General features: G+C 42.6%; 1 pseudogene; it reads right to left on the bottom strand.

The window, feature by feature from the left end:
- Positions 1 to 16,410, bottom strand: part of LOC100966451 — a 31,427-nt pseudogene extending 15,017 nt beyond the window's left edge.
- Between the last annotated feature and the right edge of the window lie 7,384 nt (positions 16,411 to 23,794).

Genomic DNA, 23,794 nt, shown 5'->3' with positions numbered 1-23,794 from the left:
CTGTATGTAGCTTCACGTGCCCCCCTCAAGTGAGAAGGCTGGACTTGATGTCTTGCTTCAGAGGGGAAACTTGCATCATAAAAAGGGAAATCAATAGGACATTAATACAAAAAGAAAACATAAAATATTTTAATTTGATTGTGAGTTTAAAAAAAGGCTAACTGAAATGTAATGTAAAAATAGCACAAAAGCCCTCTATGTTGCTTTAGTCAATAACAGAAGCCAAAACCATGTGACAGAATTTACAGAGTCAAGGTGCACACACATGTGAAGGCAGCACAGACCCCAAACTCCAGGGCCCCGGCAAGCCTGCGTCCTTCTCACCCTGCTGGAAACATGTGTCTTTTAATTCTGCAGCTCCTCTGTCCACCGAGGGCTCCCTCCACCAGGTACCTGTGCTGTCTTGGTGCAGGCCCACACCTGCTCCCTGCTAATGCTCTCCACAGCAATCCCCAGAAATTAATGACCTTCTTGGGTATTTTTAACTTTCTCAGATATTCAAGCAATGGATTTTAATCTTAGGTTGGACTCGGGTGGTGCTGAGCACATGAAATCAAAGGCTAGAATTATGGGACAGCCGAGACTCAGACACCCTCAGGCTATCTAAATGTGGCAGCAGTTTTTATTCTTGAGAGCATTAGTGCAGTGGAGAAGGCACTGTGATCCACGTGTACCCAAGCCAGCCTGCCCAGTGGCTGGGTGTGGCAGACAGATGCCCTTCCAGCTGGTCCAGCTTCAGGGGTCCATGCCTTCTAGGTGATACCACCTCCGGGTAGAAGAAGTTGGTGTCTTGTGGCCCAGATGCCCCCACACCAGCCCTGGTTGTGGGAGGTGGTGGCTCCTAGGCCCCCGCCAGAGGCTTCCCTTGATGGATTAGGGTGAGGGGGGGCCTGGAATTTGGATTCCCAGCACCTATCTAGGTGATTCTTGTCTTGGGGAGTTTGGGAAATGCTGATTTGTGGATTGCATGGCATTTTTGTAGCAAGATATAACAAAATATCAGTGTTTTCCAAATTATTGGTTAGTTTTGTGTGTTCTTGACATAAAGTGTCTTTCTTACTGTGAGCTTAAAATCACAGACAGGCCCTGCCTAAACCAGGTACAGCTAGAGGCAAAGTTTCCCTTTCTTCTGAGCTCAGCACAGTGCAGTGGAGGAGGAGGCACTGCAGGGGCACTCAGAGGCAGGTGTAGCGGAGGCAGCCATTCCAGCCTGGCCACTTGGCCGCCTGCCTGCCAACACCAGTGGCTCTGAGTCTGCTATGCCCTTTGCACCTGCACCAAGCAAGCACTTGGTCAGCTTCACTCAGGTCCCTGTCACCGCATCTTCCTTCCCTAGCTCAGGATCACCTCTGACCCCTGAGCAAGGACATGGAGTCTTTCCAAACTGCTATTCCCCAGTAGCCAGCAGTTCCCGAAGGTGCAGCAGGGCTGAGGTAGACAGGTCTGTTACCTTCTCAGGAGGCTCCCTTCCCATTTCCTTCTCCCCGAGGTGGGGGTGTCTGTGGATATGAGCAAGGACAGGTCTGTGACAAGTTTTATATTGTTATATTTTATTTAACATCATAACAATCAATGCAATGGAGTGAAAATGCTTTAGTGAAATAAAATACTTAAAATTTAATGCCATTATGTTACATCGATCAGCTTTTAGTCCCAGTCCCTGTCTTCTTGTGCAGCCTCTTTGGTGTGTGATGGTGGTATGCCAAGGGGGGCAGAGCTGCGGGCTCCTGTGGCACTCAACATGGCTCTGCGCGCCAGCAGGCTCACCATCACCCCAGAAAATGAAGCTCTAACTGTGAACAAATTTTCTTGATTTAGTTTTCTTTTGTTTTCTGCCAAAAGAAAAAAAAAGATATCTTTTAGATGAGAGAAGATAGGAAATATATATCACTGGCTTCTTTAACACTTGCCAAATTAGAAACAGAAATTCTAGAGTGAAGAAAACGCAGTGGGTAGGAGCTGGTGGGCAACGACCAGGAGAAGCAAGTTGTCTCGAGTCAGAACGTGTTGCATTTCTAAGAAGCCTGCAAGGTTGGTCGGTATTCTTATGGCCGATCAAGTGGTGGCCCTGCCCTCTGCAGGAGCCAGGGATGGCATCCCCCCTTGCCGCAGGGTCCAGGATGCCGGACAGATGCCCAACATTCATCTGCCTTTTGCAGTGGTTCCCATGGCTGTGTGGAGACCCATGTGGCTCCTCCAGGTCTGAACAGCCAAAGCAGAACCCAGGCCCAGCTGTCCAAGTCCCCGCTCCTGGCTCAGCTCTGCCTTAAGCCACTGTCACTCATCTCTGCTTGACCTTTGCTTCCTAAACCAATGAGAAAGGGGTGTTTAAGAGCATGTTCTTCTGGTCCCTGCTGCCCAGCACAGCCATTTTTCCTGGGGACTGTGTGGGCTCCCTGGGGGCTCCAGTGGGACTTCCCGCCTGTGGTTAGACCCACAGTTCCACCCTGACCAACATGGTCAGAGCCCTCGAGAGGTCTCAGCTGCACTCTGACCTTGCAGCTGCAGTTTCCCGGAGAGGGCTTCAGGGGGGCCCATGGGCGATGTCTTCCTGGCAGACTGTTGCCCTCTGAGGAAATCTTTTCACAAAATAGGGAGCAGTGTCAAAAAGAAGCCAGCCATGAGCCTGGAGGGGACAAGTGCAGAGAGAATCTGTTGTACCTCCAGGTATGGCAAATATAAGTTAGAAATGCCTTTGATTGCCTTTTCTCTCATTATAAAAGTATTACATTTTCATCATAGAAGACTTGGAACTATAAAGAGAAGTATATTTTTTAATCTTGTGTAAGATTACCTGTCCAGAAGCAATGGCTGCTGATGTGTTAGGACACAGCTTTTTCTTTTCAGTGTCTGTTACAGAATTATCATACACATCCCTACCCTTACACATTCATGTACATATGTGGGATCATTTTATATCCTGGTATATTGAGCAACACCCTTTTAAATGGATTTGTCAAAATCTGCTGTGTCCTTTTTATTTTTTGGCCAGGCAGATTATTTCCAATTTGTTAATATTCCCAATACCACAATAATGGACATTTGGTAAATAAGTCTCTGAAAAAACATTGAATTTAGTCAAAAGCTATAAACACTAAGGTTCTGGATGCTGACACTGGTTTGTCTCTCAGAAAAGTTGTGCCAACATGTCCCTCACACTCTCCTCCCTCTTGCCACGTTATGCATCAGCACTTTTAATCTTTTTAAATTTTCAAAACAAATAGCTTTTTGTTGTTGAAATGATAGGTGAGACATTGAGGCTTGAGGGAGGGTCTGGTGTTGGTGTGTGCTCTAGCTGATCACTGCCCAATAAGGCCCAGCTTTTCCCTTCTTCTGTCTGCTTTCATGTGGCCATCTCATGCCTTCCACTCCACTGCCCCAGCCAAGTCCTCAGGACCATTCCCTGTGCTTCACCTGGGCCCAAAGTCAGTTTTAACCAACTTATCTGAGTGTTTAGGGTTAGCTAGATTCTGTGCTAAGAGTTAGAACCAGAAAAATATCCCAATCATCTAACATCTGGAGTCCATTTGTGGGGTAAGAGGAAATTTATTCAGACACATACATACCTGGTGGGGAAGCAGGAGTCAGGAGAGGTTTCAGCGAGGGCCCCAGCTCCTGTGGCTTCCTGCTATCGGGGTGGCACGGCAATAAGGGGCCAGGAGTAGCCCACACAGGGCGGCTTGAGTCTGTCTCCTAGGGCTGTTTCCTACTCCTGGGTCTTTATCTTCATATTCAGGTGCAAGGCAGCTCCTGCAAAAAGCCTTTACTGTTCCTGTTGGGACTGTGTTCAAAGCAGCTTGGTCCTGTCCATGAGGCTCACAGAATCTATGTGCTCCTGGTCAAGGCTGTCGGGCCTCTGGATGGCCACCTCATCAGGGGTCCAGGGGACAGGACACATCAGGGCCCACCAGCTTTCATGGATGGCCTTGGGGTTCCTTGAGGCCTCGCCCATCTCTAAGAACTACTCCAGTGATGCTGCCTTTGATTCCAGCCTGGCCTGGAGAAGAAAGCATTTCAGAGTCAGAGGTAGTGGTTTTTTCTCAAATGATCCTTTTTAGAAAACTGTGGAAAAATTAATATTTGGTAGAAGGAAGCTTAAGAACGAGGATTCTCTATACTCTTCCTTAAAGTGTTTTGATTATGGATGAAATGACCTCTTTTTTCCTTTTTAGTACTTGGGATTTCCCTTTTTAGACTAATAATTGTGGCCTTTTCTCAGACTGAAACCAGAAGTAAATGTTTAAAACCTCCCTGCCTTTTTTGCAGAAGTGGACAAGCTCATCATAAAGTTCAGAAAAGCTAAAAAACATATCTTGATAAGCAACAAAGATGAAGTGTTCACACTACTTACTAAAATTTACTACAAAGCTAGAGTAACCAATATAGTGTGATATTGACATAAACGCCAACGTATGGGTAAATGAAATAAAATTGAGAGTCCAAAAATAGACCCATACATCTGTATTCAGCTGACTTTTGGAAAGAGTGCCAAGACCATTCAATGAGGGAAAGAATAGCCTCTCAACAAATGGTGCCAGAACAACGGGATTCCGCATGCAAGAGAATGAACATCCAAAATGTCCATGATACAATAAGCAAAAGCATTCAACAAGAACCAAGAAAACCAAAATGTAAATTTAAAAAGACAACTAACAGACACCAACACCAAGATGAATCAGACACTGGGATTATATGCTTAATATTTTAAAGTGGCTTTCACCAATCAATTATGGGTTTAAAATACTTTAGCAATCACTCATAGGTTTTTCTGAAGCAAATGAAAGAACAGGAAGTCTAAGCATAGAAGTAAAGATATTAAAAAAATGAAATTACAGAACTGAAAAATATAATAACTGAATTAAAACTTGCTGTATGGGGTGAAAGCAGAGAGGAGATGGCAGAGGATGGAATCAGAGAACTTGAGGACAAATAAATACAAACTACTCAATATCAACAACAGGAAGAAAAACGACTGAAAGAAAAAGAACAGTCACAGACCTGTGTAATGATAATGAAAGTATCAACATTTGTATTATGAGGTCCCAGAAAGAGAAGAAGAGAAAGAAAAGTCTGAAAAACTATTTGAATAAAGAATGCTTCAAATCTCCCAAATTTGACAAAAAACATAACCCACAGATTCAAGAAGCACAAAAACAAAAGGAAAATCTCTAAATGCTTGGAAATTTAAATAACATATTTTAAAATTATCTATGGATTGCAAAGGAAGTTACAAAAGAAATTTTAAAATACACAGAACTAAATGAAAATGAAATTACAACATATCAAAACATCTGGGATACAGCCAAAATAGTTCTGAGAAGGAAATTTATACTACCAAATGTTCACAGAATTAGAACAGAGGAAAGTTCTCAATAATATAAGTCACAAAATTGAATTAATTCTTTAAAAAATCCTAAAAAAGGGCTCGGCGCCTGTGGCTCAACTGGCTAAGGCGCCAGCCACGTACACCTAGGGTGGCAGGTTCAAATCCCCAGCCCGGACCCGCCAAACAACAATGACGGCTGCAACCAAAAAATAGCCGGGCGTTGTGGCGGGCGCCTGTGGTCCCAGCTACTTGGGAGGCGGAGGCAGGAGACTCGCTTGAGCCCAGGAGTTGGAGGTTGCTGTGAGCTGTGAGGCCATGGCACTCTACCCAGGGGGACAGCTTGTGGCTCTGTCTCAAAAAAAAAAAAAAAAAAAAAAAAAATCCTAAAAAAGAAATCCACAGGTCTAGGTGGTTTTATTGGAAAATTCAAAGAATTTATTCTATGAAACATTCAAAGAAGAGGAGGGAATACTTCCTAACTTTATGAGGTCAGCATTACCTCGTGACCACACTAGATAAAGACAGTACAAAAAAGAAAATGATAGATCAATATCTCTCATGAATTTAAATGCAGAATCATCAACAAAATATTACCAAATTAGATCCAACAAAGTATAGAGTTGCTGAGACCAAGTGAGATTTAATCCAGGTGTGCAAGACTGGCTCAACTTTCAGAATCAGTTGGTATAATCACCTTATCAACACAACAGATATACATAATCATATCAATTAATGCAGAAAAGCTTTTGACAGAATCCACACCCACTTGTAATTAAAACTGCCCCCCAAACTAGTAGATCCTCAACTTGATAAAGATCATCTCCAAAACAGTTAACTTGATTCATAAGGGCTCAAGACTGAAAGCCTCCCCTTTGAGACGAGGAGCACAGCCCAGACATCCACTCTTGCCACTCTTTAACATAGCACTGGAAGGTAAACAGGGCAAGAAAGGGAAATAAATGGCACACAAATCCAAAAGGAGAAAGAAATATAACCCTATTTGCAAATGACATGACTATTCAGATATTTCCAAGAAATGTACCAAAAGCCTTTCCTAGTACCAATCAATGAGTTCAGCAAAAGTGCAGGGTAAAAGAGTAAAACAAAAACAAATTGCTTAAAGCTAGGTTTGGCACCTCATACCTATAGTCGCAGCTACTTAGGAGGCTGAGGCAGGAGGATCACTTGAGCCCAGGAGTTTAAATCCAGCCTGGGCCACATAGCAAGACCCTATCTCTTAAAAAAAATTGTTCAAAAAATTGCTTGCATTTCTATATACCACCAATTTATGTGTGAAACCAAAACTAAAAACAAGACTATATATAATTCCTTCAAAAAATTAAATAAGTATAAATAATATAAAACATCTCCAGAGTTGTTATACTACAGATTATAAAATGCTGATATAAGATATCAGAGCAGACGTAAATAAATTGAAAGATAAACCACATTTAAGGATCAAAAGACTCTAATTGATTTGTAGGTTCAATACAATTTTTATCAAAATCACAACTTTTTATAGACATAGATAGCTTATTCTAAAATTTAAATCGGCAGGCATAAGCTCTAAAATAGCTAAAACAGTCTTTAAAAAGGAGGGTACAGTGGAGGAATCATGCTACCCAGTATCAAGGCTTGCTGTGTAGCTACAGTTTCCAGACAATGTGGTGCTGGAGGAGAGACAGACAGAACAGTGGAGTAGGACAGAGAACCCAGTGGGAGACCCACACAAATATGCACAGACTTTTTTTTGTTGTTGAGGATTCATTGAGGGTACAGAGAACCAGGTTACACTGATTGCATTTGTTAGGTAAAGTCCCTCTTATAATTGTGTCCCACCTCCAAGAGGTATGTCACACACCATGACCACCCCCCACCAACCTCCCTCCTTCCCTCTCTCCACTCCTCCATTCCCCCACCCCTCACCATATACTAGGTTCTCAATTGTCCTTATATTAGAATTGACTACATTGGATTCTTGCTTCTCCATTCTCATGATGCTTTAGTAGGAAGAATGTTTCAACTCCATCCAGGTTAATACAAAAGATAAAAAGTCTCCATCTTTTTTAGTAGCTGAATATTATTCCATACCACAGCTTGTTAATCTATTCCTGGGCTGGTGGGCATTTAGGTTTTTTCCACAGTTTGGCAATTATAAATTGAGCTGCAATAAGTCTAGTGCAAATGTCCTATGATAAAATTACTTTTTTTCTTCTGGGTAGATGCCCACTGATGGGATTACAGGATCAAATGAGAGGTCTAGTTTGAGTTCTTTGAAGTTTCTCCATACTTCCTTCCAAAAAGGTTGTATTACTTTGCAGTCCCACCAGCAGTGTAAAAGTATTCCCTTCTCTCCACATCCACACCAGCATCTGCAGCTTTGAGATTTTGTGATGTGGGCCATTCTCACTGGGGTTAGGAGCTATCTTAGGGTGGTTTTTATTTGCATTTCTCTGATAATTAGGGATAATGAGCATTTTTCCATATGTTTGTTAGCCATTCGTCTATCTGCTTAGAGAAGGTTCTATTCATCTCTCTTGCCCATTGATATAAGGGATTGTTGGCTTTTTTATGTTGATTAATTTGAGTTCTCTATAGATCCTAGTTATCAAGATTTTGTCCAATTGATAAAATGCAAATATCTTTTTCCATTCTGAAGGTTGTCTATTTGCTTTAATTGTTATCTCCTTAGCTGTACAGAAGCTATTCAGTTTAAGTCTCATTTCTTTATTTTTATTGTTGTTGCAATTGCCACTGAAGTCTTCTTCATAAAGTCTTTCCCTAGTCTAATAACTTCAATTGTTTACCCACAGTTTCTTCAAGGGTTTTTACTGTTTCATACCTTAGATTTATCTTTTATCCATCTTGAATCAATTTTAGTGAGTGGAGAACCTTGCAGGTCCAGTTTCAGTCTTTTGTATGTGGTTATCCAGTGCTCCCCCCACCACTTATTGAATATGGATTCTTTTCCCCAGTGTATGTTCTTATTTGATTTATCAAAGATTAGGGAACTGTAAGATGTCAGTTTCATTTCATGGTTTTCTATTTGGTTCCGGGTGTCTATATCTCTATTTTTGTGCTAATACCATGCTGTTTTGATCACTATGGCCTTGTAGTCTGGTAGGCTGATTCCCCCAGCTTTGTTTTTATTACTAAGAATTGCCTTGGCTATGTGGAGATTTTTCTGGTTCCATAGAATTATTTTTTCCAAATCTGAAAGGATGATGTTGGTATTTTAGTGGAGATTGCATTGAATCTGTAGATTGTATTGGGAAGTATAGACATTTTAACAAGGTTGATTCTTCATAGCCATGAACTTGGTATGTTCTTCCATTTATTCATATCTTCTGCTGTTTCTTTTCTTCAGGTTTTGTGATTTTCTTTTCTTTCTTTCTTTCTTTTTTTGGGGGGGGGCAGAGTCTCACTTTTTTTTTTTTTTTTTGAGACAGAGCCTCAAGCTGTCGCCCTGTGGCATCATGGCTCACAGCAACCTCCAACTCCTGGGCTCAAGCGAGTCTCCTGCCTCCACCTCCCAAGTAGCTGGGACTACAGGTACCCACCACAATGCCTGGCTATTTTTTGGTTGTAGCTATCGTTGTTTGGTGGGCCCAGGCTGGATTTGAACCCGCCACCTTAGGTGTATGTGGCTGGCGCCTTAGCCACTTGAGCCACAGGCGCTGAGCCAGGCAGAGTCTCACTTTGTCACCCTCTGTAGAGTGCTGTGGAGTCATAGCTCACAGCAGCCTCAAACTCCTGGTCTCAAGTGATTCTCTTGCCTCAGACTCCTGAGAAGCTGGGACTACAGGCACCCACCACAACACCCAACTTTTTAGAGATGAGGTCTCACTCTGGCTTAGGTTGGTCTCAAACTGATGAGCTCAGGCAATCCACCCACCTCAGCTTCCCACAGTGCTAGGATTACAGGCATGAGCCACCGCACCCAGCTGTAATTTTCTTTCTTTCTTTCTTTTTTTTTATTAAATGATAGCTGTGTACATTAATGCAATCATGGGGTACCTGTAATTTTCTTTATAGTGGTCTTTCACCTCTTTTGTTAGGTATATTCCTAGGGATTACATTTTCTTTGAAGTACCATGAAGGGAATTGTGTCCTTGATTAGTTCTCATCTTGGTTGTTATTGGCATATACAAAGGCTTCTGATTTTATATGCTGAGACATTACTGTATTTTTTTATCACTTCCAGGAGTCTTGTGATTGAGTCTTTGGGGTTCTCTAAGTATAAGATCATATCATCAGCAAAGAAGGAGAGTTTGACTTCCTCTGCCTCTATTTGGATGCCCTTTATTTCCCTCTCTTGCCTGATTGTATTAGCTAGAACTTCTAGCACTATGTTGAATAGTAGTGGTAATAGAGGACAATCTTGTCTGGTTCCAGTTCTAAGTGGGAAAGCTTTCAGTTTTACTCCATTCAGTGTAATATTAGCTGTGGGTTTGTTGTAAATGGCTTCAATTGATTCAAGAAATGTGCCACCTATACCTATATTCTTAAACGTTCTAATTAGAAAAGGATGCTGAATTTTATTGAATGCTTTTTATGCATCTATTGAGAAGATCATATGGTCTTTGTTTTTGCTTCTGTTGATATGGTGAATTCGATTTATGGACTTGTGTATGTTAAACCAGCCTTGTATCCCTGAGATGAAACCTGTTTGATTATTAGGAAGGATTTTTTAAATGTGTAGCAGTAATCTGTTGGCTAGGATTTTATTGAGAATTTTTGCATCTATATTCATTTGTGAAATTGGTCTATGGTTCTCCTCTTTAGTTGGGCATTTTTCTGGTGTTGATATCAGGGTGATGTTTGCTTCCTAGAACATCTTAAGGAAGATTCCTTCCTTCTCAATTTTTTGAAATAAATTCTGCAATATGGGTATAAGCTTTTCTTTGAAGGTTTGGTAGAATTTTGGTGTAAAACCATCTGGACCAGGGCTTTTTCTTTGTTGAGAGATTTTTTATTGTTTCTTTGCTATCAGTTCTTGAAATCAGTCTGTTCAAGAGATCTATTTCTTCTTGATTAAGTCTAGGGAGAGGGTGTGATACCAAGTATTGATCCATTTCCTCCATATTGTCAAATCTCTGGGCATAGAGTTTCTTGTAGTACTCAGAGATAATCTCTTGTATCTCTGTAGTATCTGTTGTTATTGTTTCTTATTGAGGTTATTAGACATTTTACTTTTCTGTTTCTAGTTAATCTGGCCAAACATTCATTGATTTTATTTATTTTTTCAAAAAACCAACTTTTTGTTGTATTAATTTTCTGACTGATTCTTTTGTTGTCAAGTTCATTAATATCTTATTTAATTTTGGTTATTTCTTTTCTTCTTCTGGGTTTGGAATTAGATTTTTCTTCTTTTTCCAATTCCATGAGCTGGTTCATGAATTTGTTCATGTGCTCTCTTTCTGTTTTTCAAATGAAGGCATCTAATACAATAAATTTCCCTCTTAAGATTGCTTTTGCAGTATCCCATAGGTTTTGGTAGCTTGTACCTTCATTGTTCTTTTGTTTGAGGAATTTAATGATTTCCTCTTTTATTTCTTCCTGAACCCAACTATCATTCAGCATAAGGTTGTTTAATTTTCAAGTCTTTGTGTGGGATGAACATTTTTGTTGGAGTTGAGTTCCACCTTTATTGCCTTGTGGTTTGAGAAGATACAAGGTGTAATTTCTATTCTTTTAATTTTGCTGAAGTTTGATTTGTATACTAGGATGTGGTCAGTTTTGGAGTACGTACCATGGGCTGATGGGGAAAAAGTATATTCCTTAGCTTTGGGATAGTATGTTCTATATATGTCTATTGACCCCATTTGTTCTAGGGTCACATTTAAGTCCTTTGCATCTTTATTTAGTTTCTGTTGAGGATCTGTCCAGTTCTGTCAGAGGAGTGTTAAAGTCCCTGACTATTGTGGTGTTATGGGATATCATATTGCTTAGACCCATCAAGGTCTGTTTCATAAATCTGGGAGCATTTAAGCTGGGTGCCTGTGTTCTTGTTGAATTGTTCCTTTGACTAGTATAAAGTGTCCATCTTTGTTTGTCTTAACTTTAGTTGCTTTAAATCTGCTTATATCTGAAAATAAGATTGCAACCCCTCCTTTCTTCTGGTTTCTATTTGCTTGAAATGAAATACTGTTCTCCATCCCTTAACCCTGAGTCTTGATTTGTCCTTCAAGGCTAGGTGTATCTCCTGGAGACAGGATATGGATGGCTTGTGCTTTTTTATCCAATCACCTAGCCTGTGCCTCTTTAGTGATGAGTTCAGTACATTGACATTTATTGAGAGAATTGATAAGTGTGGTGGAGTTCTATTCATCTTATTTTGTGAAAGCCCATTGTATAGTTTTATCCTTTGGGCCGTTCTGGAAGCTGTGATTTGACCTTTCTCTTCTGGGTTTTTACTTTGCCAGTGGTCCATTGTGGTGGTCAGTGTTGATACTAGGTCTAAGTATTTCCTATAGAACTGGTCTTGTGGCGAATTTCCTTGGTGCTTGAATATTCACAAAAGATTTGATTTCTCCATCAATTTCAAAGCTTTGTTTAGCAGGATACAGAATTTGGGGCTGAAAATTGTTTTGTTTAAGAATGGTGAAAGTGGGCTCGGCGCCTGTGGCTCAAGTGGCTGAGGTGCCAGCCACATACACCCAAGGTGGTGCGTTCGAATCCAGCCCGGGCCCGCCAAATAGAAATGATGGCTGCAACCAAAAATAGCCAGGCGTTGTGGCAGGCGCCTGTGGTCCCAGCTACTTAGGATGCTGAGACAAGAGACTCACTTGAGCCCAGGAGTTGGAGGTTGCTGTGAGCTGTGATGCCACAGCACTCTACCCAGGGGGACAGCTTGAGGCTCTGTCTCCCAAAAAAAAAAAAAAAAAAGAATGTTGAAGGTGGATGACCATGCTTTTCCTTCCATGCTTGGAAGGTTTCAGTTGAAACACCTGCTGTCATCCTAATGGCTCTGCTTCCATAGGTCACTTGGCACTTACTCCTGGCTGCTTTCAGAATTTTTTCTTTTGGGCAGCACCTGTGGCTCAGTGGGTAGGCCAGCCCATATACTAAAGGTCACAGGTTCAAACCCAGCCCTGGCCAAACTGCAACAAAAAATAGCCAGGCATTATGGCAGGCACCTGTAGTCCCAGCTACTTGGGAGGCTGACGCAAGAGAATTGCCTAAGCCCAGGAGTTGGAGGTTGCTGTGAGCTGTGACACCATAGCACTCTACCAAGGGCAATAAAGTGAGACTATGTCTCAAAAAAACAAAAAAAGCCAGAACTTTTTCTTTCATCTTGACTTCAGACATGTTCATTACAATGTGTCTTGGAGAGACTCTGTTTGAGTTGAGATGACTCAGGGTTCGATATCCATCTGAAAGGAAGATATCAGGGTCTTTAGTAAAACTTGGGGAGTTTTCTTTTATGATGGTCACCAGTAGGGCTGCCATTCCTTTGGGACGATCTTTTTCCCCTTCAGGAATCCTTATTATTTGTGTATTTGAATGCTTTATGGAGTCTCATAGTTCTCTAAGTGCCTGTTCTGCTTTCTCTCTCTTCTTTTCTGCCTCTTTAACTACCTTGGTTAACTCAAAAACTTTATCCTCTAGCTCTGAGGTTCTTTCTTCTTCATGGTCCAACCTATTTTTGATACTTTCTACTACATCTTTACACTCCCTAATTGCTGCCTTCATTTCCTTAAGCTCCACTATATCCTTTTTATATTCTACATATCTCTCATCTGACTTTTGGTTCTGTCTTTCCATTTTCTCATGCACTCTTTTTATTGTCTTTAGCATCCATATTTTAAATTCTCTTTCTGTCAAGTCTATGAACTCTTTATAGGTAAAGTCTTCTGCAGTAGCAGCCTCATGGTCCTTGGAGGAGTACCTCTGTTTTGGTGTTTCATGTTGCCTGAACGTCTCTGTTGGTTCCTCCTCATCTGTTCTTTCTTGTTCACCTCCTTGTCCTCCTTTTTCCTTCTCACTGCCTCCTTTGTTGTAAACAGAAGTCCTTGCTCTTGATTACAATATGTTGCCCTGTGTTGCTATAACACCAGATGGTATGTGGGTTTTTAGGAGACAGAAAGCATGACCAGCAACCTCTGTGGTCCTTATTCCAACCTTAGTTGCCTTTGGTGATCGTCTGATTGTTTCCTCAGCATTCAGACCCTGCCAGGTTGGGATCTTAAAGCTTACAAGAATCCTTGAAGGGGTAGGTCTCACAGTTCCCCTTGACTTCAGTTTGCATGGGATGCAGGAGTCCCTCAGACCATGCCATGAGTGGAGTTCTGATCCTGGCAGGCAGAATTGAGCTGGCCGTGCTATAAGCACCTGCTAAGACCTTCTCATGACCTTCCCACAATAGTGGCCCCCCTGGCCACCAAGACCTTCTCAGTTTGGCTACCACACTAGCCACCAAACCTATTGGCAAGTCCACTCCAACTGGGTTGCTGAATATTGAGTCCACTCACTCTTCCAAGCTTTCCAGTCAATGGGCAGCTGGCCCCAACTACTGAAAACTCCAGAAAGGCTTCCTCCCATCCCAGTCTTCGTAGGGGTGGTCAGCTGATCCCAACCATTCACAATCACTTGCCTAATTCATCATATTTCCACTGCTATGAATCATACACTGTATCCAGCTCACCCACTTCCTCACTATGCTCCCTGAGCTATGACTCTGGGTAAGGTCCCCATGCCAAGTATGGCTGGGTTCTCTCTTTTCCCAGTCATTCTAGGAGAGCTCAGCAAAATGATCCTTCTGGTCCACCATCTTGCTCTGCCTACTGCCCAGAAGATTTTTGAGAAAGTTGCAAAACCAGTTCAATTAAAGCAGCAAAACTTTTCTAACAAATGAAGTTGGAGCAATTGGTGGTCTGTTGGGGTGTTGGGGGCAAACTTCACCCTAAACCTCTTACCTTCCACAAAAATCAACTCAAAGTGGATCACACTGAAATGTAAACATGAAACCACAAGAGCCCTAGAAAAATATAGGAGAAAATCGTTGGGATCTAGTGTTAGGTAAAGCTTTAAATAGACTTGATACCAAAAGCATGATCCATAAAAGGTAAATTTGATAAACTGGACCTCATCAAAATTAAAAACTGCTCTGAAAAAAACCCTTTTAAGAGCATGAAAGGTAAAACTACAGAATAGGAGACTGGTTTGCAAGCCACATAATTCAGTAGAGGACCAAAGTCTCGGATATATATATATATATATATAGAACTCTCAAAGTCAACAGTAAAAAACAAACAAACAAAATCCAGTTAAAAATGGGCAAACTGGCTCGGCGCCTATAGCTCACCCGGCTAAGGCGCCAGCCATGTACACCTAAGGTGGTGGGTTCGAATCCCCAGCCCGGACCCGCCAAACAACAATGATGGCTGCAACCAAAAAATAGCCGGGCGCTGTGGCGGGTGCCTGTAGTCCCAGCTACTTGGGAGGCAGAGGCAGGAGACTCGCTTGAGCCCAGGAGTTGGAGGTTGCTGTGAGCTGTAATGCCAGGGCACTCTACCCAGGGGGACAGCTTGATGAGGCTCTTTCCAAAAAAAAAAAAAAAATGGGCAAACTATGTGAAGAGACATGGCACTATGCAGGCAAACTCACACGTGCAGTGTCCAGCAACATTCCCCTTCAGGAAAAGGCAGATTCCAGCCATGATATCACTGCACATGGATCAGAATGGCTAAAATACAAAATATTGACAGGCTGGTCCCAGTGCAGTGATGTTTACAACTAATTGATCACAACAAACTACAGATTCCTTTGTTCCTTCTCCACTCCTACTGCTTCATTTGATTAGCCATTGTCTACACACACACAATGGAAAACAACTTCTACTGAGATCCCACCACCTCTATAATTTGTTCCTGACATTAAGTTCCTTCTTTCTTGGCCTTTCTTAAGTGGTCCCATGGATGCTTTCTTCTCCATATCCTGGAAGCAGCCATGGCCACACTTGGAGGTAGTGGTGATGAATTTAAGGTCAGTTTTCTTCACAGCCTACCATTTTGCTTGTACGAACAAAACCTTGTGAAAGGTGAGCACTCTGTTGTTCCCACCACACAACCTTTCAGCATGACAAATATCATTGGTCACTTTACCATAATGGACAAACCCACCCAGAGGATCAGTGTTCTTGGTGGACAGGTTGTAATCAGTAGACGCATTGTTTTTGATCAGTTTGCCATTATTGTTCTTATCAGACACATTGATAAGGTAGACTTGGCTGAAGTTATAGATTTTTCTTGTCAATCTCTGTGTAGTGATGATACTCTTTCTGTCCAGACCATGCCATGGAGAAAGCCACATGGGCAGGATGCCATGCCCCAATACAGGCAACCTAATGCAGCCCTCGGTGGGTCTTACAAGGCAGTTTCTTGGCATGCTAGAAACTAGTCACACCTTTGGAGCCTTTGCTCTCGGTCACCCCAATGATGTCAATCATCTCATCCCACCCAAACACTTGGTTTACAGGGACTTGCTGCTCCAGCCTCTCCTGGGCCTAGTCAAGGTCTCAGCCACGGTGCCTCATTCACCTGGATCTCATCAGGTGGGCCTACTTCTGGTGTAGAGGGAGCAGGTACATCTGGAAGTGGGCAGTGATGTAGATGAATTGGCAGTACTTCTTCCTGCTGCTGAATCCTTCTCCAGCTGCTTCTTGCCATCCTCACTCTGCCATCTCTCACAGTGCTTGGTGATGGCTTTCTTGTTAGATTCAAGCCGGTTCTTATAGAAGCACCTTTTGTGCTTATCACTGATATGCTCAGGAAACATGGTCTTCAAAGTCCAGAGGCCTTGAGGACTTTCCACACAGCCCATGATGCCTACATCCACCCTGGGCAGTATGTCCACAATGGTTATAGCTTCTACAACTTTCTTCTTGTTCACCTTGAATCCAGGCCTATTGACTTTCCACATGATGTAAGTCATGCCAGCCTTATATCCCAGGAAGGCTTTGAAGTGGATAGCCTAGACAGGTCATCCTTGGGGAAGCTCTTCACTTTCCCATAATGCCTGCTGGTGCACTTCTGAGGCAAGAAGCTCAGACACTCATGTCTGGGAGCTGAGAATTTCCTGTGAAACACTGCACCATCAAATCCTGCTGGTAGAGCCACAGCATTCTTGACACAGCTGCAGGGATGGACAGCAGGCTGGCGGCTGCTAGGGTCAGGGAGGCAGGAGGACACAGTGGTGTGGGAGGGACCCTGCCTGAGGGTGCTGTGGGCCTGGGGGTGCCAGACTAGGGGAGGTGGGGCTGCAATTTTGCAGCTTGTTACCTGGGGGGAGATAGGTGAAGGGACTAAGGAATGCCTTTGTATTACTTCTTACAGCTGCATATGAATCTAAAATTATCTCAAAAAGTTTAATTTTAGAAATGTATATGTACATAGATCATATAAAGTTTTAATGGACAACTGGAACAAGTAAATCCCCTTAATAGAAGGTACATGTGGGGAATAGATCTGATTTTGAAAAGGGGGACTTGGACTTTTAGTCTGAATGCTTCTGTATGTTTAATTTTTTTACATTGAAAATACATGTTTGTCATATATTTTAAATCTAAGTGTTTATATTGGGTTAATGGAGGTTTCTTAGAGAAATTAATTTAATATGCAAAAGTATGTTCTCTGCAGGATTCATAAAGTAGAATCAAACTTTCAGTTAATATTAAGATAATGTCGGCCAACAGGGAAATGTCTAAGCACATTAAGAGCCAGCCTCAGGGTGAAACGTCATGACTGTCTCCATCAAATGATGATGGGTGGCCTTTAAGAGCCTGGAGCGTGTGAAGTGGTCTTGAGGAGGGCAAAAAAGATTCCAGTCATCTCAATGAGAAACAGCAGAACTTGCTGAACCTTCCTCATGGTTCCATCTAACTGTGGAGCTCCCATGGGAGCTGCCATCTCCACTGCCCAGCTACCTCTCCTCAAGCCTGTGGCTCTGGTGGTGTCCACTTCCCTGAGTTTGGTGGCATCTGTGAAACAGGTGTCCAGCAATTGCTGAGTAAGACTGGCTATAGCATGGCGACAGTCATGTGAGAATATGCAGGGAAACAAGAGTGGACGGTCTCCTCCACAATTCATAGTGGTCATCTCTGGAAATGGCATTAAGGTATTTTTTCCTTATATTTTATTGTACTGTCCAATTTTTCATTTTTTCACAATGAGGACATTAACTTTTAGCAGATGTCCTCTTGATTCATTTAGGCAAACTAGTGAAGGAACAAATAAGAAACACCAGGGTGTCCTTCTGATGGCTGACCAGGGCAGAGGAAGGGCTGCACCCTCCCTGGAGCCCCCTCCCCATCTTTCTGGTGCCCTCTCTCACACTTGGCAGTAGCCCCTGACCAGCAGTCCCTGTACCGGCTCACCCTTCATGGGAGGTAGGCAGAATCTATGTGGAGTCATATCATATATGCTGTGGCACCGTGAGGCCCAGCAGCCCCCGCTTCTGCCTGGCTCTGGCTCTGGGCCACTCCTTGGGTCACGCCACATCCCTGCCCTGTGTGTCTTGTAGGTTGTTAGTTTGCTGAATGGAGATGGTATGGGGACAGAATAACAGTGGGTTATTCCAACTCCCTGTTTTTCTTCCAGAAGTGGATTTCAATTGAATTAACATGTGAAAATCATAAATAATGTGCATTTGCTCCTTCTCATGGGCGTTAAATTGCTCCTGTAGAGACCGGTCTGTGGCCTGACTGACTGGGAGACAGAGCACTCTCACAGCTATTAGGAAGGCCCTGTGCAGTAAGAATGAGGGGCTTATAGCAACCCTGGAATGGCCTGACCCTGCAAAGAAAGAAATCCAGGACCAAAACACACCAGTTCACAAATCCACAATTAGCTAATTTTGTTATAGAGTAGACCAGATGCCTGAAGACAGCAGGGAGGCAGGGAAGCTGCATCAGCTCCTCAAGTCTGCCTATGTGGGCTGAGCGCCATGGCCATCATGGCTGTCACAGCTGTCACACACACGCCTGTCACAGCTGCCACACACAGTTCTCACATGGCACCCACCTGCCCAATCATCAGCAGACATCATCCTGTTCTCCTCTCTGACTTCCCTCAGCCACCCCAAGGTGGGCCCTGAATGCTGCATCTCCCTCTCAGGATTGAGCCCATAGAAGTCCTGGTCTCAAGGCTGTCCCTGCAGCCATCCCCTTGCTGTGTGGCTATGACCCCACTCCTGGCACTTTCCACAGACCCTCTGCCTGCTGATATCCCTGGGCCACCAAAGGGCTGACACTCCAGGGAAGAAAACGTTATGGAACAACCCGTGCTACATCTCACCCCTCCTGCAGAGCAGTGAGGGGAGCACCTGCCCGGTCTACTTTTTCCAGTGGCAGCCAGGCAGCTTTGGAGAAGCACCATGTCACCTGTTCTGCTAGTCTTGGCCCATTTTTGTTTGTAACAGGCCTTGGCAAAGGAGAAGGGACACATATAGGAGGGTTCCAACAGCTGACAGGAAGCAGCACCTCTGAAGGTCTCACTTTGCAGCCTGAAGGTCACAGCCACCACAGGTCACTAGAGCTATATGAAGGGGCCTCCTCCCACTGCCTGCTGAGAATGTGGAAGGCTGAGGGTTTGGGCAGCAGGTGCATGTGCCTGCTCATGGCCTGTCATGCCAGAAATCCACTGGGACCTTCAGGAGACTCATGTCCCCAGACAGAGAAAAGTCTGGAAAGCGCCTCCTTCCTACCACATGCTCCATGGAGCTCCATGTGTGGCCTTCGGGGTGAGCCATTCCTGGTTAGCAAACGGCCTAGTGGCCCCAACCAGTGGGGTAAACCCAGAGATGCTAAGAGCCAGGACCCCAAGTCTGTCCACTAGGTGCTCAGTTGATGCTCATGTGTTGAGTAAGAAAATCCAGACATCTGTGAATAGTGGCAAGAGATGAAAGAAACAAAAATAAGAAAGGAAAACTCAGATTGGTACACCCAACAACAGAGGGACCACTGGGAGATGGAATCCCACCCCACCCCCATGGCCAGTGAGGGGCACAGCCACATCTGCACAGGACAGATAATAGTGGGGAGTAGCCTAACCCCACACAAGAGTCTGGGTGGCAGCCACCAGCCAGCTTGTGGTAGAGCACATGGGCTCTGACCCTCGAACCCTTCAAAAGAGCTATCCAGGCGAGGCTGAGGCCATGGCCACAGGATTTGGAAGTCTGCAGGGAGAGGCCATTGCAAGGCCTGGGTCCTGTGTGCATCCCCAGCAAGTCCCCATCCCAGGAGCTGTGCAGCAGGGTCATGTCCCGGCCACTCGGCTGCTTCTGGTCAGCGATTCCCGCTCCCCCTCTGGCTCAGTGGCGTCTAACCTACTTTCTGTTTCTAGGAATTTGACTCCTCTGGAGATTACGTAAGTGGCATCATTCTGTCTCAGGAGGAGCACTCATGTCACGTTCTGTGGTCTTTGCTATCTCATCCAACTGCACATCCCACAATGGCTCTGGGCGGGCGTGGAGATCCCACCCTGGGTGCCTCTGCAGAGTACACTGTGCCGGTGCCTGCTTCCCCTGTGGGGACACTTTCAGTTGCTTCCACTATCTGGCAATTGCAAAAAGAGCATGTAAGTAGGGTTACACACAGGTGTCAGGCTGGCTGTTGCTAGGCCCTACCAGGGCTCTGTTGCATGTGCCTGGGTGGGGGCCGTTTCCCCACAGCAGCTTCACGGGTGAGAATCGGTATCTCAGTGCTGTTTTTAGTCTATACTTCCCTCAGTGTGTGTGAACTTGCCCCCATGTGTTTGCAGGCCATTTTTTACCTTTTTTGTGAATTGCTTGATCACATTTTTCCCCATTTCTCTGTGGGGTTTGGGTCCTTTGCCCATTGATTTTTAAGAGTTCTCTCTATATTAGTTTTTCTCCTCACAGTTTTCAGAAGGTCTCTTTCTATTTTTTCACATTTAATAGTATCAACATATCTGACTCCATAAAACAGCTTTTTCTATTATTATTGGGATCGAAGTGATAAATCAACTTTAGAAAGAAAACATCTTCATAATGTTGGGTGATCCTATCCAAGAGCAGGGGACTGTCTGCCACTTGTTCAAGTCTATTTTTATGTTTACATAGTGCTTTAAAATTTTTCTTATGAAAATTGTAATATTCCTTGTGAAATATATTCCTGGATTTTTTTTATTGCTATTGTAAGTAGACTTTTTCCACCATCCTGTCCTCTATTATTTGTATGTAGGAAGGCTATCGATTTTGTAGCCTTATACTTCACAAATTCTTTTTTTCAGTAAAGAAGTTTTATCATTGATTCTCTGATCTTATCTCCAAAGACAGATTTTACCTCTTCCTTACCCATTCTGTGTACCTGAATTAAGGCTTCTTGTGTAAAGTTAAGTAGTGTCAGAGACGGTGGGTATCCTTTTCTTCTTCCTAATTTTAGTGGAAATGCCACTAGTGTTTCTCCACTAAATAAGAGAGTGGCTTTAGAACTTAACACAACAGTTGATTGTCTTAATAAAATACCCCTTAGTTCCCTGAGTGTGTCTCAGAGGCTGTCTTGGCACCTATGGAGATAACCATCTTAGACTTATTGTTATGATGTATGATGTTAATGGATTTCCTATTGTTCAATCCCCTACACATTCCTGGAATAAGTTCCACTTTGTCATACTATATTTTGTTCTTGAAGAGGCATTGGCGTCTGTTTAATAATATTTTGCTTAGAATTTTTGCATTGGTATATATGAGTCATATTGGACTATAGTTTTTTTCTTTGTACTAATTATGTTTGGTTTAAATACAGTAGAGCCTCCCAACACTGACCACCTCCTTAAGTTGACATAATTTGTATAGACTGGACATGCACCACATGAGTGTATCATTACAGTAGGCCTGGTTCTCTATATTGACCCCTCCATATGTTGACCAGTTTGTTACAGTCCTTTGGGTTGTCAACTTACAGAAAGTCTCCTGTATACTAGTGTCTACATACTTCATAAAAGGGAATGTCCTTCCCTTTCAATGTTGATAAATAATTTATAGAGCTTTGAGACTCTCTGGCCTTTATCAGGCTAGGGAGAATTCCTTGTAAATACACTTGGGCACAGTGCTTTTCATGGGTAGTTCCTTAGTAACTTTCTCTGTCTCTTCAATGGAAATTGATCTGTGTAAGTTTGTAACTCAAAGAGGATAAGTTTTGGTAATGTATGCTTCCCAAGGAAACTATCTGTTTTAACCAAGCTTTCAAATGCATTTGCAAAGAGGACTGTAAAGCATTTCTTATCAAATGGTCTTCTGTTGCAGAAGTCAAAACATCTTTTAAGCCATATAATAACATGCTTTAAAAAAGGGAAAAAAAATACATTTTGGTGATTGGAAAATACCATCATCTAAAATGTTAAGCATTTTGTTTTCAAAGCAAGATATCACAGGTATTATCTGCCTCTGTTTACAGAGAACAAGCCAACATGTGGGTATGTGAAAGTGTCCTTGGCTTAGAGACCAGAGAGGTTTTCTGCAATTCCTTTCTTGCCAGTTAATGTCAACTTGGCTTACAGAGCATCAGATTCAGGTCATTAAATGTCATGAAGGACTTAACGTGTACCAATGTGGACAGTTACACTGCCCTTTCCTGGGACCTCAGTCTTCTTATGGGGCAGAGAGAATGCTAAAGAGAACAGAAAGAAGAAAGTAAAAATCACCTAAAGCCATACGCCCACACCTGCACACTGTCAGCCTGGTGATGGCCTTCCTTCAGGGCCCTATTCTCTGCATCTGCCTGGAGAAGCTTCTCTGATGTCCTGCTCACCGTGGCTGGTTCTTCCTTCAAAGGCTGCTGCGTGTCATGGCAGGGGAGAGGGAGCGCATGGGACCATTGGGAGGCTGCAGGTCTGAAGAGCTCACGCTGGCCTGGGGGATCAGGGGATGGACTCAGGAGCTGACCAGAGTGTCTGGCAGGGGGTGTGGGTGTCCAAGTCTGGGCATGGGCCAGGGCCCTTCCTGTGGGGCACATCTGCACCGCTGGCCTCGCCCAAAGCCACCTAGTGTTCATTGACAGATGTGAAAATGATGAATCATTTGTTTACAGAAATCGATGTGGACAAGAAACTACTAATGTACCTGTAATGATTAAAAAGTAGAAGTTTGATTACAGAATCTGGAAAATTCTGATACCAGTCTCTACCCGGCAGTTGGGGACTTCAGCCGTTGGCTGCGGTTAGTGGTGGATTTTCCACAGCTGGCCTCTGTCATGTCCAGGACAGTCCTTTTGGTCCTAGTTATTGAGTGTTTCTATCATGAAAGGGTGCTGGGTTGTATTAAATCCTTTTTCTGTGTCTGTTGAGATGACCACAATTTTTCCCTTTCGTTCTATAAATATGCATATTAGGATGACTAAATTTTTTTGTGTTGTTAAAACTCTTACATTCCTGTGGTAAATCTCTATGGTAAATGACCATATATGTGGTCATCATATACAAGTCTCTTGATGTGATGGTGGATTTAATTTGCTAGTGCTGTGTTGAGGATTTTTCCACCTTTATTGATAAGAGATATTGGTTTGTGATTTTCTTTTCCTGTTAAATTTTTGTCTCCTCAAAGAATGAATTAGGAAGTATTCTTTCATCTTTTATTTTTTTGATAAGTTTGAGTAGAATTAGTATTCTTTTTTAAACATTTGGTAGAATTTGTCAGTCAAGCCATGTTGTACTGGTATTTTCATTTTTAGAATTTTTTTGTTGACCAAGTCAATCTCTTTCTTTGTTATAGGCCTATTCAGATTTTCTTTTCTCCTTGAGTAAGTTTTGGTAGTTTATGTCTTGAGGAATTTACCCATGTCACCTACATTATTTAATTTGTTGGCAGACAGCTATCTATGAATCAATGCTTTGTCTTTCACAATAATTTTTGCCTGAAAAATCTGTTTGACAGATTATTTGAGTAACCATTCTGACTCTTTTACTTTCACTATATTTGTCTTTGAGTCTAAAGAGAGTCTTCTGTGGCATGATCAGGCATATACTTAGATCATGGATTTTGGTTTTATTTTAATCCATTATGCCACTCTCTGTACTTTTTTCAATTTCTGTCTTTTAATTGTTAAATTTAGTCCATTTACATTTAAGATGATTATTGAACACAATAACTAAGAAAATGACATGTAGGCTATGTTAACCAGTTTGATGAAAATATTTCAAATTGTATGTGAAAACACCACACTGTACCCCAGAATTGCATTAATATACATAGTTATTATTTAATAAAAAAAGGAAGACAACCTCAAAAAAAAAAGATGATTATTGATAAGGAAGGACTTCTAGTTTGCTATTTCTTTTCTTATCTTTTTTTGTTCCTTACAAATCAGATTCTCATCCCCTTCCATTTGTTTTAGGTACTATTGTTTGTTTGATAACTTTTCCGAACTAATTTTGGAAAATGTGTATCTTGTGTCTTATGTGGCTATTGATGTTCCATTACCATAAGCAGTCAACAAGTAAATGGACATAG

The sequence above is a fragment of the Otolemur garnettii genome, unplaced genomic scaffold (assembly GCF_000181295.1).
Source record: "Otolemur garnettii isolate 467f Iridium unplaced genomic scaffold, OtoGar3 scaffold00027, whole genome shotgun sequence".
NCBI classification, from domain to species: domain Eukaryota; kingdom Metazoa; phylum Chordata; class Mammalia; order Primates; family Galagidae; genus Otolemur; species Otolemur garnettii.
This window is presented reverse-complemented; position numbering and strand designations above follow the sequence as displayed.